General features: G+C 46.3%; 1 long non-coding RNA gene across 1 annotated transcript in view; it reads right to left on the bottom strand.

The window, feature by feature from the left end:
• Window positions 1-1,858: 1,858 nt before the first annotated feature.
• Window positions 1,859-15,922, bottom strand: part of LOC140215363 (uncharacterized) — a 68,223-nt gene continuing 54,159 nt past the window's right edge. The window contains exons 2-3 of the long non-coding RNA XR_011892323.1: window positions 2,736-2,837; window positions 1,859-1,959 (exon numbers count right to left, since the gene is read on the bottom strand). This is a non-coding gene — a long non-coding RNA (uncharacterized lncRNA). The remainder of the gene's footprint in view (window positions 1,960-2,735; window positions 2,838-15,922) is intronic.

The following is a 15,922-nucleotide window of genomic DNA, read 5'->3' as shown; positions in this document are numbered from 1 at the left end:
ATGAAGTCAACAAACAATGACACCAAGAAAAACAAAGGGGGAATTAGTTGTACTCACCAATTGAATTAAAGAAATAATAGATTATTGGAAATTATTGTGCATGAAAAAAGAACTTGCCGAAGGTGGGGAACCATCCCACGTCTTCGCATTAAGCGCGCCATGCCCAAGAGTCACGAGTACGTGATCTTTTTGGGTGAAGGCAACTAGTCAATAAACCCACACATGCTACCTGAACGCATCAATGTTGCCTTCAATGTTGGCTTGGAGATTCGAGACTCTCGTTATGTAATAAACGAAAGGAAAGGCGATTAACCGAGGCGACCGATTTTGAATAATCAGATCATAAGAAGCCACCAAACAATCACACCAAGGAAAACGTAAGAAAAATTGCTTGTACGGAAGGCCGTGAGGCTTGGCCTTCCGGTCCCAACGTGGGAGCGGCCCGCTTAGTGATTAATTATCACTACTTGCAGGACCACATAAAGTTTTCCTTCCTTCCTTCCTTCACTGATTCAATTAAAGAAACGATAATTTCTAATTAATAATTCTCGTTTGATACATAACAAGGGTCTCGAATCCGGCAACATTGATGCCTTAAGGTAGCATGCGTTGCCTTCACCCAAAAAGATCACGTGCTCGTGACGCCTCTGGCAGAAAGGGTGTGCCACATACGCCGCCAAGGCTGGCGAGTGGTGGCGCTGGCTAACACTCCCAGGATTAGTTCTAGTAGTAAAACATGAATACCCGAGGATGTAGATGGGCAAACGGCGCTGCGGTAGCTGACCTGGTTGAACATGGCGCGCATAATGCGACGACGTGGGATGGTTCCCCACCTTCGATACGTTGTTTTTGAGGCACATTCATTTCCAATAATCTATTATTTATTTAATTCGGTTAGTGAGTACAAGTAACTTCCCCTACGTTTTCCTTGATGTTATTGTTCGTTCGCTTCTCATGCTATGATTAACCATATGCAGCGTATCATAGTGAAGCATGTACAGAATGCAGAAGCGCAAATGAAAAGCAGGCCTCGTTATAGGCAAGTCTATTCTGGGTACGCATGTCAAAAGTGCGGAACCCTAATGGACTCACTTAAGAACTGCAGGGGCTTGAGCGCGTTATGGCAGGTTTATATTTTAGACTATACAGTACGTAAAATTTTTAAAGTTGCCTGCGGCATTCTAACGCAATTCCAATCCTTCAACTGGAATAATGGAAGAAGCTGATATCTGCGCGAGAAATCAAATTCCGTAACTGAATTATTACCAAGTAAATCTCTATTGAAGTTTTAACGGACTGCTTTATGCGGCACATATTCAGTTTAAGAATGGTTGCTGGCGCTTTTGCAGGGCATATTCATTTTGATCGAATCCTAAGGGTGGCAACGTTTTCCAGATATCCACCGCGAAAGTGGCGCTATGACGGCTGTGTCGCTCTTGCTTTTGCTTTCTTAACACCGTTTGATGCATTTAAGCACAAGACTACCTGAACATCGCAGTACATGTACACGACCGCGAAACACACCGTAATCAGTCCAGTAGTTGTGCTCACTTTTCGCGAGTGTTGATAGTTAGGATAAAGAAAAGGATAGACTTCGCAACAGCTTGAACTCATCTGTTCTGGGATAACGACAGCGTTTTAGCACAGACGTCACGCCAGTAGACAATCAAAACCAATTTTATTGATATATTACAGAAGTAGTAGAACAAAAATTGACGGATACGAAAGCAAAATCGTCAACATAAACGTGCTGACCACGCGCGTGGACTCTTTCTAGGGAAAGAGTAGCCCACGTGACCTCGTTCGGCAACACTGGGTCCCTCGAGGCGCAGGAGCTGCAGCATGCGATGCACTTCACGAAGGCTGCGCTGCTCGCGGCGGTGCTGCTGCGTGCGATTCTTCGGCGTCGAGCAGCCACCGCAGCGTCGCCGAAGGGCAGCACGCCGGCAGGTCGGGGCACTGCGAGGGTCAAATATTAACCAACCATGCCCGTGGGTGTCACATTTAGTAAAAAACAGTATAGAAAGAAGTGTTGGTTGGATTAAAATCTCGCTCGAGGATGGTCACGAGTGTCGAAGTGCGCAGACCAATTGCAACGAAATTGGGCAGAGAAATTCAGCGCTTTTTCCGCATGCAGGTAACCGGGCATGCGCGCATGATCGTTAACGAGCAACATGCCGTTCTAGAAGTTGACGACGACCTCCCTCACACGCCGTTGTTACTTAGTGTCTATGGTATTGGGCTGCAAGGGCACGAGGTCGCGGGACCGAATCCCGGCCGCGGCGGCCGCGCATTACGATGGGGACGAAATGCGAAAACACCGGTGTACTTAAATTTGGGTGCACGTTAAAGAACCCCAGCTGGTCCAAATTTAGGGAGTCCCTAAATACGTCGTGCACCATAATCAGATCGTGGTTTTCGCACGTAAAACCCTACATTACATTTTTTCAACGATTCTCCCTCTGTCTTACGACTCTTGTTCCCTCATGTCTTCCTGTATTGCAGAATCTGTGGCTCGCAAGCAGTCGTTTCCGAACCCTTAGCGCGGCCTATGCAAATAGCAAGTCTTGCTAAAAGAATTCGATAAACGTGCAACATTGTCCATCTTGTTTTGCAATTGTTAATCGCAAAATGTCATTAAATAGAGCTGAAACACTCACGCGTAAATTAAAGGATAATTGAGTTCTAACGGTTGATTCCAAGTAGAACGTCGCTAATGGCCGATGTGCACATACCATACATCTCCTCCCCAATGACGCCAGTTGCGCTGCTGCGTGCGATTCTCAGGCGTCGAGCAGCTTCTGCAGCTTCGCCGAAGCACAGCCTGGCCACAGGTCCTGGCACCGTGACAGCACAAAACAAGCCATTTGTAATCCTAGCGTGGCACTTGTATTGTGTGACAAATCCCCTAACACGGCCCGCGCACACTCGGAAGTGCAGTACAGAGGCGGGTATGAAATTCTAAGTTCCGGGGCAGTCGGGCGACGGCAAGAAAACAGTTCCTAGCGAAATAATCCAATTTCAACAAGAACACCTGCACCATGAACACCACAACTCCTCCTTTATTCCAGTTGCGTCCAGCGTTCCTCAAGGGAGTGTGCTTTGTGCTTTCCTTCTTATAGTCTATATTATTGATTTGCCTGATTGCATGTCGTCCCGAATAAGACAGTTCCCCGATGATTCAGCCATTTTCCGTAAACTTTCTACTGACTCTAACAGTGAAGCGTTCCAACCACACCTAAACGCATTGAGTCCATGGTGTTCAGACTAGCAAATGACCTTAAATTATGCTAAAGCTAAGTGCATGTCATTTTCCCGCTCCGCGACTCGTATTGCAACGTCATACTCTCTTGATAATAAGATTTTGAGGAGACACTTTGCAGCGGAATCCAACATATGTTGGTCATCACATCACCGTTACTCTTGCATCTATTAACTACAAATTTGAAATAATCAAACACAGACTAAAGCAAGCACGTTTACACTTAAAAAAGATCTTACATATACACCGCATTAGTGATACCTCAAAATTGAATATGCATGCGCCACCTGGGATCCGAACCAAGACACCATCGTACGTAACCTTGAATACTTGTAAGCCGTGCTGCTTGCTTTTATCTTTACAGATTATCCCGCGAACTATAATGCTGCATGTTTAAAGAATCGTGCCGAATTGCATCCGCCATCACTACGCCGCAAACACGCGCCCCTATCGCTCTTTCATAAACTTCACCATCACGACCGTTTGCAATGATGGCTTCTTTCACTCACGCTCTGTCATTTTCTCTCGCCCAGATCACCCTCTCTATGTCAAAGCCCGGTTTATCATTCAGGTCTTCGCGTGCAGTCATTTATACCCAGATTCATACTTAGCTAGAGCAACCTACCATCAGACATTGCCTACTGAAGTTCACCCCGACACATTTCAACAAATCCTGCGTACGTATGTCATAATGTGATGTCTCTGTGCAATGGATGAGTTATATTCTATGTTGTGTTCCTCCGGTACCTTTGCCATCCGGTAAATTTTGTTTTCGAATTATCCTCTTTGAGTGCCTTTTATGTATTATGAATTCCAGGTGTTTCAATTTTCAAATTTCTTCTGATATACTGCTGATTTGGTTTTATCCAAACTGTGATTTTACTACACATAAAATGTGTCTGCGTATTTAGTCGTGTATTTAGGCGCGTTTGTTGCATTTTTCTCAGAAATTGTTATGACAGTACGTTCGTGTTCCCCCCTCCCCCAATTCTAATGCCCTCTTCGGCAGGGCATTCAGTGCTGTTATTGAATAAATAAATAAATAAATAAATAAATATATTAATAAATAAATAAATAAATACAGGTCATTTACAGTGTATTTCCCTTCGTACTTCTACGCACGAATTCCTTATAGGAACTCTAAGTCACTGTTCAACTGTTTCGCTGAAATAGCGCAACGTTCATCATCTGCTGCTCGAAATTCTATTGTTCGTGGGCAAAGTTGTAATTTCGTTTCCATACGCTATTTACATTGACGCAACAAAAACGTGAAAACTGCTTCAAATGGTTTTGTTTTTTTCTCGTGGCTAACATGTGAAAAATGGTTCCGGTGATTTCACAAATGATCGGTGAGACACAATAGCACCACCGAAGAAGCGCATGCTGTTGAATGAGCGGCCATAGCTGAATACAATGAGGTGGCGCCACTAGCAATTTCCCCGACGTTGTACAGTTTCCGCGATACGGAAAATATTGACTTGAGCACATATTTGCTGTGCTCGTACAACCTACTGTATTTTAAACTGTGCTGTACTCTAGGCCAAGGGATGGGGAAATAATTTAAGTATAAAAATTGAAAAGAACACACCGTGGAACGGTGCCCTGTCTTATACTCATTTCTGTGCATTTACTGCTGAGGAAGTGAAGTCTTTCATTGTAACACATTGCCGTCTGTTTGAAAGGCAAAGCGTAGTTATATCGAAAGATTCGTCAAAAAACCTACACTTAGGGTGATTCTCTGTAAGAATGTCATTACAAACGGTGTTACTTGATTTATATCGATAAATATTACGTCTTTTCACGAGTATGGGAGAACTCAACAGGGCAAACTTACGCAAACAGTAAAATATCAGTCGCTTACTGTTTTACGAATTGTTCCAATTTTATGCTTTGAAAGAACAAGGCAGTGTTTTTTGAACATATGAAAACGTCAGCAGTACTGCGGGACTTCTTCCTGCAGTGGTGCAAAAGTGCAGTGGTGCAATTTCGAGAGCTTGCGTTTCTCTGAGGAGTTCGGCGTTAAGTCCAAACTCCACGAGAGCGATTTTGCGCGTGAGGATGACGGGCGACGGCTTCGAGCGACAAAACGGGCCGTCGCTTGAACAGATCGTTCGGTGTTGTCGCTCGATCGCTCGTTTCTAGAAATCTAGAACTCATCGCTTGTCGCCTGGAAGTACTATGAGCGACTAGCCAATAGTGCGAAGCCGGAACTGGATGTACATAACTCAAATATTACTGTTTGTCGCACGGAACGAGGAAACTATTGAATTGTACACGTGCAAGAGTAAGACCCTAGTGCAAGACCTTCATAAATATTTTATGCTCCTTTTTCAGTAAAATAACTCAACCTAAATTGATAAAGCAAACGTCACGCTAGTTTCGGCGCGTATATTGCTGCCCTCACATCGGCAAGTCTTCGCTCAAAGCCGTCGCTCGCGCGGAGTTCGGCTTGCAGGCGACGAGTGAACGCGATAGCCATCGCCTCGCTTGTCGCGCTGTCGCTGTCGCGTTGCAAGATCACTTGTGAGGGGTCTATACTTTACTACCTACTTGTACGAGCCGATTGCGAAGAGCCGGCCTCTCCAAGAAGCAAAAAATGCTGGTGAAAGCACTGCTTTCCACGCGAACGAAAGTGTTAGCACCTCCTTGTGTTGGAAATGTTCTTTGGCGAGTATGTTTTTTGCTAAGCTGCATTCAGCGTTCCAGTGAGTACGTTTCCTGGCAAACAATTGTAGTGTTATGTTCCTGCATGCCTCCTTGTAGAACGCAAGCGGTGATGCGATCTTCGGCATTTGTGCGCTGCCCCAAAGCTGTCGGCAATCTTCACAGACGGTTTAAACGCGGCAAAAGTTTACCGGCTGTTGTAGCACGTGTAGTCTATAGAACCTTCATCAGCGCTATCCCCACGCTACTCGTAACAGGCGAGTTCCGTCGGCTACGTGAGATGGTCGATTTCTCTATGTGTGCGAAAGAAGGGGCGCGCAGCGTCCTGGCGTGAGCAGGCTTTCCAACACGTGCAAATTTTACGCTTGCACTGCGTTATGGTAGCTGCTAGCAGGCTGTTTCACAACCCACGTGCGAATAGAAAATTCGCGGCGCCTGACGATGAAACCTGCGTCAAGGGTGGGAGATAAACATGCACCTTCCGTTCAGCGTGCTAACACGAATGAGAACCCAAAGCACACATTATTGATAAACTCCGGTAGTAATCGTCACGGAAGTGGTTAGAGCACAACACTGTTGTTCTTGAGCGCTTGAAGTTGTTTCGCTTCACAGCAGCCTCCCACTTAGCTGAAAGCCTCTTGTCTTGGAGGAACTAATGGAACATCGGAACATCGTCGCGGCCGCTGCTGTTCGTGCAAGCGTAGGCTGCGCTGCACAGAACGCCGGCATGATCGGCCTACAAGTTCAATTGATGCTGCGCACGTCAACTACCCCTCCTATATACACACAAACAAAGGAATGTGGGGTCGAGCGCAGCAGATTAGGACGGCACGCACGCAGAAATAAGCCCGGTCAGGCACGGTCGCGGAGACTGCGAAGGAACGGAACACCAGTGCTGACGTCACTACGCCGCGGTTTCCGGTCGCCGCTCGCATCGTCAGCGTCAGCAGCAGCGCGCGGCGCTAGACGGGGGGGCAGAGCTACACCGCAATTTTAACCGACGATTGCGTCGCTCCTAAGTGATAAATCACCCACAACATTTTACCTGCATGGTTTATAAGGTTCCCACATCCGTATATGAGCGTCTTATTGAATTCGACAGACTCTTCAGCTTCTCTTTAAGGTTTCTTTGCCGAACCGTGAGAATGACTTATACCTACTCTGTGTAAACCGCCGTGGTTGCTTAGTGGCTATGGTATTGCGCTGCAAAGCAGGAGATCGTGGGAACGAATCCCGACCATGGTGGGCGCATTTGAATGGGTGCAAAACGCGAAAAAACCCGTACAGTTAGGCTTAGCTGCAAGTTAAAGACCAACAGGAGGTGAAGATTATTCCGGAGTCCCAAACTACGGCGTGCGTCATAATCAGATAGTGGTTCTGCCATGTAAAATGCCATAATAAAAAAAAACATGATGAATATTCTCTAAGGAAAGCACAAAATTCTAAAAATATACTTGAACGCTTGAAATTCCTCTCAGTTTTTCCTGATGAGTAGATGCCTTTTAATCCAAATAGTTTAAGGAAAATAGGCCAACACGGTGCCTCTTGTGGTACACTCTGCTGGTTCCTACGGCGCCGCAAGTCGGTTTACAGCGATGCGGAGCCCTCTCGGGATTAGAGCCGTAGAAATACTGCCCCAGCCGAACGTGCTAGCTGCTGCCAGAGCCATCAGAGTAGCCGCGTTATCCAGCTTTCCTAGGATCTCTGTGGCGCTGTCGTGTGGAAGGCATACAGCACCGCCTGCTAATGCTCTCTGCTGGAGCGCCGCGCTCTGAATAGACCACGCGAATGTGTTCAGAACGCCTGGTTTCGACCAGCCGAATGGAAACTGCATCAAGAGAGCGCCCCAAAGAGGCCACTCCCCTGTAAATTCAATATAGAAATATCACGTGACACTTTACTATGGGCGCCTATCAAATCACCTTGACGGCAGCAAAGCTATTAACACTGATGGCGAATGAAGAAACACAACTTGCCATCATTCGGAAGGGGCAGGGACTTTCGTACCGGAGCCAGAAGCACGGCAGGATGCTGGAGTTGCCACCTGCTGCTCCTGCTGATTCCAGAGGGCAGCCTGACATGGCGTCATGGTGGCACTTGCGCTGGCAGACGTGGCCAGGAGACCTGCTGCTGTCCTTGTGGCGCCCGGGCAGCCGGAGCGAAAACTGGTCGGTCGATGCCCGCTGCGTAGCCCCGCCAGCATAAAGTCGGCTTCTATATTTGGTCAGTTTGCGCAACTACGTAATGAAACAGCCATATAAATAAAATTATTTTGTCGCTTCTCTAAATGATTCAGTTAGGTACCAGGGCCACTATAATGTAAAAGTATTCCAAACCTTTTTATTTCAATTCTGAAATCAGCACTCCACGATTGGTCAAAAGCTTTTTTGGACCGATAGCCCATCTTCTGAAAAACCTTGTACGCAATGATTATGCATCAGTTGACCGAACAAAAGAAAAATTGTAATTTCTCATTCGACGGCTTTTCGGCATTAGCCCTCGGCTATTGGTCAAAAGTTTTCGGGCTGCACTCCTCTTCACATGCTTGTCACGCGACGTCACAAAACCGTAAGAACTCAAAGCGTCAAAGTGACGTGTACGCGTTAAAGATGCATTTATATACCGAACAAGTGTGAAATTTCTTCTGAATAGCCGCAGTCTGCCCCGTCCCCAAGGAATAAAAGATGGCTGCCGCCGATCCTTCAGGCACTGGCTACTCGCACCTGCCAGAAAGCATGGGTTTATTCGCGGATAATAAACTGCTTGCGTGGCCGTGTAACCTTTTTGAGCACTTTGAGCACGTTTACGATCCCGCTGTTCCAACTCTTCTTTTCTGAGGATTCATTTTAGCGGCATTCTTAACCATCCGTTGCACGACGTCGCGATTTTCGACCAGCCACCTCAAGCTAAGTACTGAAAGCGGACCAATCGCAGACGCCGACACCACCCTCTTCATGTGGTTATTTCTTTCACTGCGGTGGCTCGGTCCCATCGAAACGCTGTCCACTTGAGCGTGCTTCTCGCCTCCTGCCAACCAATTACAAGTGAAACACTTCAACGTAGGCAATGATTCATTTCGAAAGCAAAGAAAAGTAGGAGTGTTTGATTGGCTGTTCAGGCAGCGCTGCGGGTCACCGCGTGATGCTTGCGTCGGTGGTTGAGCAAACTTGACGTCGGAAGTTTGGAATAAAAACATATTGGAATAGTTTTACGTTATACGCGCCGTGCACGTCGACGGACGCGCCACTGGTGGCGGCCTTGCGCAGAACACGCGGGAGAGGAGCCTGGCGCGCGCCGTAGTTGGTTTTGTCGTTGATCGTGCTTCTCTGTCATATTCACGTTTTCAGAGCAAGATAGGCAACACCATTCGCACGTGTGGGGTGGCCAAAGCCTCACGGAATGTCGAAGAAGAATTGTTGCGTGGTGGGGGGGCTCAAATACCGGTGAAAATGTGCCGGCGATACGGTTCTAACCATTCCCGGCAAAGCCTCATCAGTGGGAGCAACGGGAGCAAAAATGGATCGTCGCTTCGAAGGGAAATTTTTTGTTCTCATCCTTTCCTTTGTCTCGTTGGTGTTTTTTTCCACTCGATCATAGTTAGACGCGCGAGCAACGAAGTTCGTCTGCAGTGCAGAATGAGGTTTAAAGGCATTTCGCTAAAGTTCGGAATGCTGTTTGCCGCTTATATTGTTTTCCGCTTTTTTACCGCGTTGCGCTAGCTAGGCAGCACGACTGCACGAGCGCATCGCGTTGTATGTTAAAGCTACTGAAGTTTGCAAGAACTGAAATTGTTGGTTTCATGTGGCGCGGTAAATCCTCGCACCAGCTGTCGCGTACTTCATGTTTTTACATCTATTTTATGCGTGGCTTCGAACATGTTTAACTGTTGCTAGTTGCTCCATGCATAACTCTTGTCGATTATTTTGAGCTGCGAAGTTTTCACCCTGCCTTGTTTGTAAAGGGTATAAATCACGCTGTGTCTTATCAGAATGATACCAAGGAAGTGCTTCTTTAACAGCTTTATTCTTTTCGCCCGAGGGCATCTTAGATATTGTTTGCGTTTTTGGAAATGTGTTTAGAAAATAGGTAGTTCAGGGCGAGAATTACTAATAGCGGCTGCATATGGCACTTTTGTTCTATTTCTCGCTGAAAAGTTCGCGTCCCGTTTGGGAAGTCATCACACCTCGATGCTGCCTGAGCATACTTAACACGCCGAGTGATTTGTTTGTTTTACAACCTAGTTCCTTCTTGCATGTGAGTTTTGTGCTCAACTGAATTCTTTCTTATACTTCCGCTGCAGACGACTAAACCGGGCCTTGCCGCCAGCGCTCACCTACTTTGACTGGCGCTGCTCTGCCTTTAAATATATCATGTAGCACCTCTCTCTAGTAATATAGAAAGTTCTGAAAACTTAGTCAGTCTTTAGCTTTGTACGTTTCCAAGCAGCTCCCTTGGGGAATTTAAGATTGCACAAACTGCAGCGGGAACGGTAGTTCATCGGCGTATGCTGCAGAATGGCATCGGCGGTACAGCACTAACACGCGCTTTTATTAACCCGTGTGTTTGGTGACTTCTTTGGGTAGTGTACGGGTTTCCATCAATAAATTGGCAATTACTCTTCTTGAGGCTACTTTGACTGCAGTTATTCGGCGATGTCAGATGTATTCATCGGCAGAAAAATCACAACGGCATATGCAGAGATTGCACCGTGCGGATTTGTTTGATATAGGTCTGCACTAACGACGGGTGTTTATTATTCAGGTACAGAAGCAGCATTGCGGCAAGGGTAGAATAAAAAAAAACCATCGAGAGATCGCATCACTCAGCAAAATTTATCGCCTAGTCAACATGAGCTCCACGTCATGTAAATGGGATTCATGACGTTTTTCTGCGGGACACACCTTGCACTTATGTGGACCATGTTGTCCCAAACACCGGTAACATCGTGATCATACCCGATCGCACAGAGGTCAGCATCTTCCCTACAGCTGGCACCGCAGAAGCAGCAGCCTGGCACCCGAACAAAGGAGAAATCGCAGTCGCGAACTTCAGCCATCCTTGCTGCAAAGGGTTGTCGTCTGCTACTGCTCCCGCGTGTACTGTTGGAAATGTCCGCTAGGTGGCTTTCAGTGTCGCCTCTATATGCGGTGCACGAGGCGTATAGGGCGCCAGGTCGTTATTATTATTTTTTTTTTGGCGTGGGTCTGGCGGGAGTTAGGTGTCGGAACTGCAATTCAATGATGAGTCGCCCTACTCTGGCAATAATTTTACCGCCAGGGGTTATTTACCGTGCTCCGAATCCATCCCGCACGTGCATTTTTAAAGCTGCCCTCGATAGGAATTCCCCCCCCCCCCCCCCCCCCCACGTCTAGGGCCTAACACATGACCTCGACCTCTAGACAGCGACAGGATGGCTATTGGGCTCCCATGACAGCTTATTACCTCATCGAATTTTAGTTCCTGCTATTGTCAGTCTTTATTAAAAACATAGAACCACGGCCACTGCGTGGACAAAATATCCGCGCGAAAGATGGGTACAAGGGTGCACACAGAGGCAATTCTTCGATTATACGTTTCTTGTGGTTTAATATTTGTAAAACTTATATCTGTAAAACGTACTTACATTTACCTGCGCTAAGACTCCAACGTTAGGATTAAAATTTATAAACAAAAATACAGGAGAGACCGTTCCATTCTCACTGATGAATATTGTGAGGAGGTTTTCAATACAGACTGATAAAGGACAGAAAGGCAGCATGGCCCACCTTATACTCAGTATGAAGATATCCCGTGACGTAGCGTTCTATCTGCGTGTATGAAATAACATTGACGGCAGGGCAGCTACATACACTCACGGCGAATGAACAAACATGACTTGCCAGGGCTCTGCAGGAGCGCAGCCTTTGGTGCCGGAACCAGAAGCACGGTAGGTTGCTGCAGTTGCCAGGTGCTGCTGCTGTCCCCACAGCGCAGCCCGACATGGCGTCATGGCGGCACCTTCGCTGGAAGACGTGGCGAGGGTACCTCCTGCAGTCCTTGTGGCGCCCAGGCAGCCGGAGGGATAATTGGTCGGTCGAAGCCCGCTGCCTAGCCCCGCCAGCACGACGTCGGATGGAGAGTGAAACCGTACGGCGGACCCCACCCATGCGTCGTTGACGTCTTGCGTGAGGGTGCCTTGGCATCCGGGAACGCGTGAAGGACTTCAGAGCGGCTGAAGTGGCCATCGTCTCCGACGTGCTCGCTCGGTTGGCTGGTTGCTCTCGTGCAGCGTCTTGTCTTGTCTTGTGTCCCAGACAATGGCGCATACCCACTATGGGGGATTGGCCAAGAAGCAGGCGGTTTTTCATATGCTTAGTAGTAAAGCCAAACTAGATTTAAATTGTGGAGCATGAGACTTGAACAGTAATTTAGACGTATGATGAAAATATTGTGAATTTTGATAAAGTAAGTTAACGTAAATAAATGAAATAATAGAAAATATTGATAATTTTAGAAAGTCAGCAAGGTACTCTTTTGTACTCTAATAAGCGTCTCGTGCAGCGTCGAACGCAGAAGGGCGCTTCGTCTTCGTCTTTTACTCTCACGTGATCCTCGCACACTGACGACGGGCATCGCTATGAATATGCTTATGAATACGAAAATAGAATGAGCTTATTGTCACGAACATCCGCACAGAGGCACGGTAGTTCTATACACACTTAACTTGTAGAAAAGTGGCACTTTCGCGGACTCATATGATAAATGGCGGCCGGCTTTTTGGAAGATTGTGCATATTTTTACGTTTGCGCGCCGTAGCAGAGGGAGCAGTACTTTACAAGTACGGTCCTTTCATCGACAGTCATAGTGGCGTTTTTTGTCGCTGAATTCACAAGCTTTTCTGCTTAGGTTAATTTGTAAGGAAGCAAAAAAAAAGGGGGGGAATCTGTACAAAAAAGCTAATCAACAAGAAAGCCAGAAATAAAGGAATCCAGATACAGGGAACGCAATACGTGGCAGAATTCAATCATTGTCTCCGCCTCTGTAGCCGACCATGCGCAAGAGACCTTGGTAATCAGACAATGATGTCGCTGTCATTACAGAAAGGCAATGCTACTTACAGTGTAGGTTGACATTATTTTAAAATATGTACTAGTGCATCTCAAGTGCACCGCTTTCATGCTTTACTTGCTTCGAATTATCCTTAACATGTGAGGCAGAAAAACAATGAAAGAAAAATTCGGCAGAACCTATTTATTTATTTATTTATTTATTTATTTTGATAGTACGCGTTTAAGGCTACAATGGCCACAATTAGTACATGACCGAGGTAGTTGGAGAAGTATGGGAGAGGCCTTTGACATGCAGTGGGCGTAACCAGGCTGATGATGATGATGATGTTTAAGCCTAGACACAACGGCAGAGCGGAGCGAGCGCGAGCACCAACAACAGCAACTGTCTTCTTCCTCTTCGTCTACTGCTGGCGCCCATATTTCTCACTGCAATCACTCCCCGCCGAAAAAGGAGCCGTCGTGGCGACCTATGGAACAGCAAGCACTGGTGGGTCGTAGTGCGGCTTCAGTCGGTCGACACGAACAGTTTTGCGTCCGCGATGCCGCTCGTCCGCAGATGGCTCAATAGACACATTGACGTAGTTGACCGGAGACATCTGTTGTGGAACCCGGTAAGGGCCGTCATATTTTGAGCTGAACTGTGTAGAAAGGCCAGGAGCAGAGGAAGGAACGGGTAGCCATACCAGCGTTCCAGGTGAATACGAAGGAAATGTCAAGCTTGGGTCACGGCCATGTTTCTGGCTGGGGTGATTTTGCGCGGTTAGTGGGCGAGCGATCTGACGACATTCTGCGGCATAAGCGGCGGCATCAGATACAGTCGTAAATTAGGAAGCGTTGGGGCGAAAGAAAATAATTTTGTCCATAAGCGAGGACCGTCTTGTCTTGTATTGTCTTGTATCCTAAGCAGCGGCGCATACCCGCTATAGGGGATTGGCCAAGAAGCAGGCGGTTTTCCGTATGTTTTGAAGTTAAGCAAAACTAGATCTGAATAGTAGAGCGTGGGACTATACAACTGTAATTTCGAAGTGTAATAAAAATATGGTTAAGAATTTTAATAAAATATGTTAACGTAAATAAATAAATAACAGCCATAAACCGCAACCGTCTTCTTCCTCTTCGTCTTCTGCAGGCGCCCGTATTTCTCAGTACAATTTATTTATATATTTATTTATTTATATATATATTTACTTATTTATTTGTTTATTTAGTATGCTTCAAAAGACCCTAAACGGTACGTTACATGAGGGTTGGGCACATATTGAAGAACGATAAATATCTACGTTAATGTGATTAGTGTTGAAACTATCGCTTTGAGCTATTAAGCTAGTATATTGAGCACCGGAGGTACATTCAATGGCGTCTTTCATGCTGGAACTTTGGTGTCAGACTTTCGTGACAGTTGTTAAAGGGACAAATAGAGAAGCGAAATAAGGTTGAATATCTTTATTTCACCATAAATAATAAATGCATGTCTGGCGGAACATCCCGATGCTACACATTTTAATCGAGAGAGAGCAAGGGGCAATTTTCAATGACAGAAAGATGGAGAGGTCGGCCTGAGTGAAGTGCCTCTAACTTGCTACTCCACACTGGTGAAGGATTTCGTCTGAATGACAGAGGTGGGATGCGAAAAGGAAGGAAGGCGGTTCTGTGCTGAAGATGATGATGATGAGAGCTGCACAGCATACTGTTCCTGTGCTCCGGGTACATCCATACTTCACAGCGCAACCCACACGTCTTCGCGGACAGAGGTAGAGGTCACTGCAGTGTGGTTACGGGAACGTCTATAGCTTGCATGATTTTTGCAGCTCTTGGAGCCACTGGCTTGTCAAAACCAGACAGTAGCAGCTGTAGGATGTCGATTATTTGTCGCAGCATGACATTGATGAGAGAGCCCGATGAGAGTGCCCGACTCAAAAATCTCCTTCAGAGATTTTCTTATTGCGATGAGAATTTGTCACTGCACGGCACTCTGTTCGAACAAAGTCTTCACTGATAAGATGGGAGAAAAGAAAGGTTATAGAGGCAAAAATTGTCACATTATCACCCAGATATATTCCCTAATGCCATGCCTAAAAGATTTTTTTTTTTTGTTGGACAAGAAGATCAGGGTAAGGCTCAAGACCTATGAGCATTCTTTTGCACCGATGAAGGGATTAGCCAAACAAGCCTTGCGAAGTCAAGGAAGATTCTTACAAAGGAAACTTGGCATTTGCTTGAGAGTGGCATGCATGGACCTGCAAACCCAAACCGGTCATATTAGCGTGCATCTCAAATCTATAACCAAATGCAGGTTCCTGCAATGAACGTACATCGTGTTTGAGAACAGGTTGCGAGGAACATTTGCGCAAACCTGGTACCTCGCATAGCGTCATCAAAAGAAGCAATACTAAATAGCAGTTTAGCAAACTAGCTGGAAGAAATTTAAGAAAATTTCTTGGTCTTCAAAACAGCCAAGCTTTACAACAAAATTGAGCCAGAGTAGAACTATGAGCGGCTGGACCACGTTCTGAAATATTAGTCTTCATAGTTTACATTCGGGTGTCTGAACATGTGCCTTTTGAACTGTGGCGAGCTGGTGCTCAAGCAAATCGCGATTCGCTAGCCGCCAAAATCCAAGACAAACAAGGAAACAGTATGAACATGCAAGACAAGAAACAGTAGAAGTAAATGCAAAAGCTCACTTACTCAGGCAATATCTGCAACAGCCATCCTACGAAGGATGAAACAATTTTTTTTTTCGCGATCGATGTACAACACTAAGCGGCAACTGCAGCAACAAGCACTTCGAACGAGTTTAAACGTTTTTACCATAAGGGAAAAAAGTGCTGCCAAACTGAGAGCCCACATATGCGCCATTCACACCAGCAAATTCAACAAACAAGAGCAACAGCACTGAAAACGTAACAGGAGGTGCACAAGACCACACTACCAACCATAAAGGCAC

Source organism: Dermacentor andersoni, chromosome 1, assembly GCF_023375885.2.
Source record: "Dermacentor andersoni chromosome 1, qqDerAnde1_hic_scaffold, whole genome shotgun sequence".
Classification (NCBI taxonomy): Eukaryota; Metazoa; Arthropoda; class Arachnida; order Ixodida; family Ixodidae; genus Dermacentor; species Dermacentor andersoni.
The sequence above is the reverse complement of the archived record's forward strand: the minus strand, read 5'-3'. Positions and strand labels throughout refer to the sequence as shown.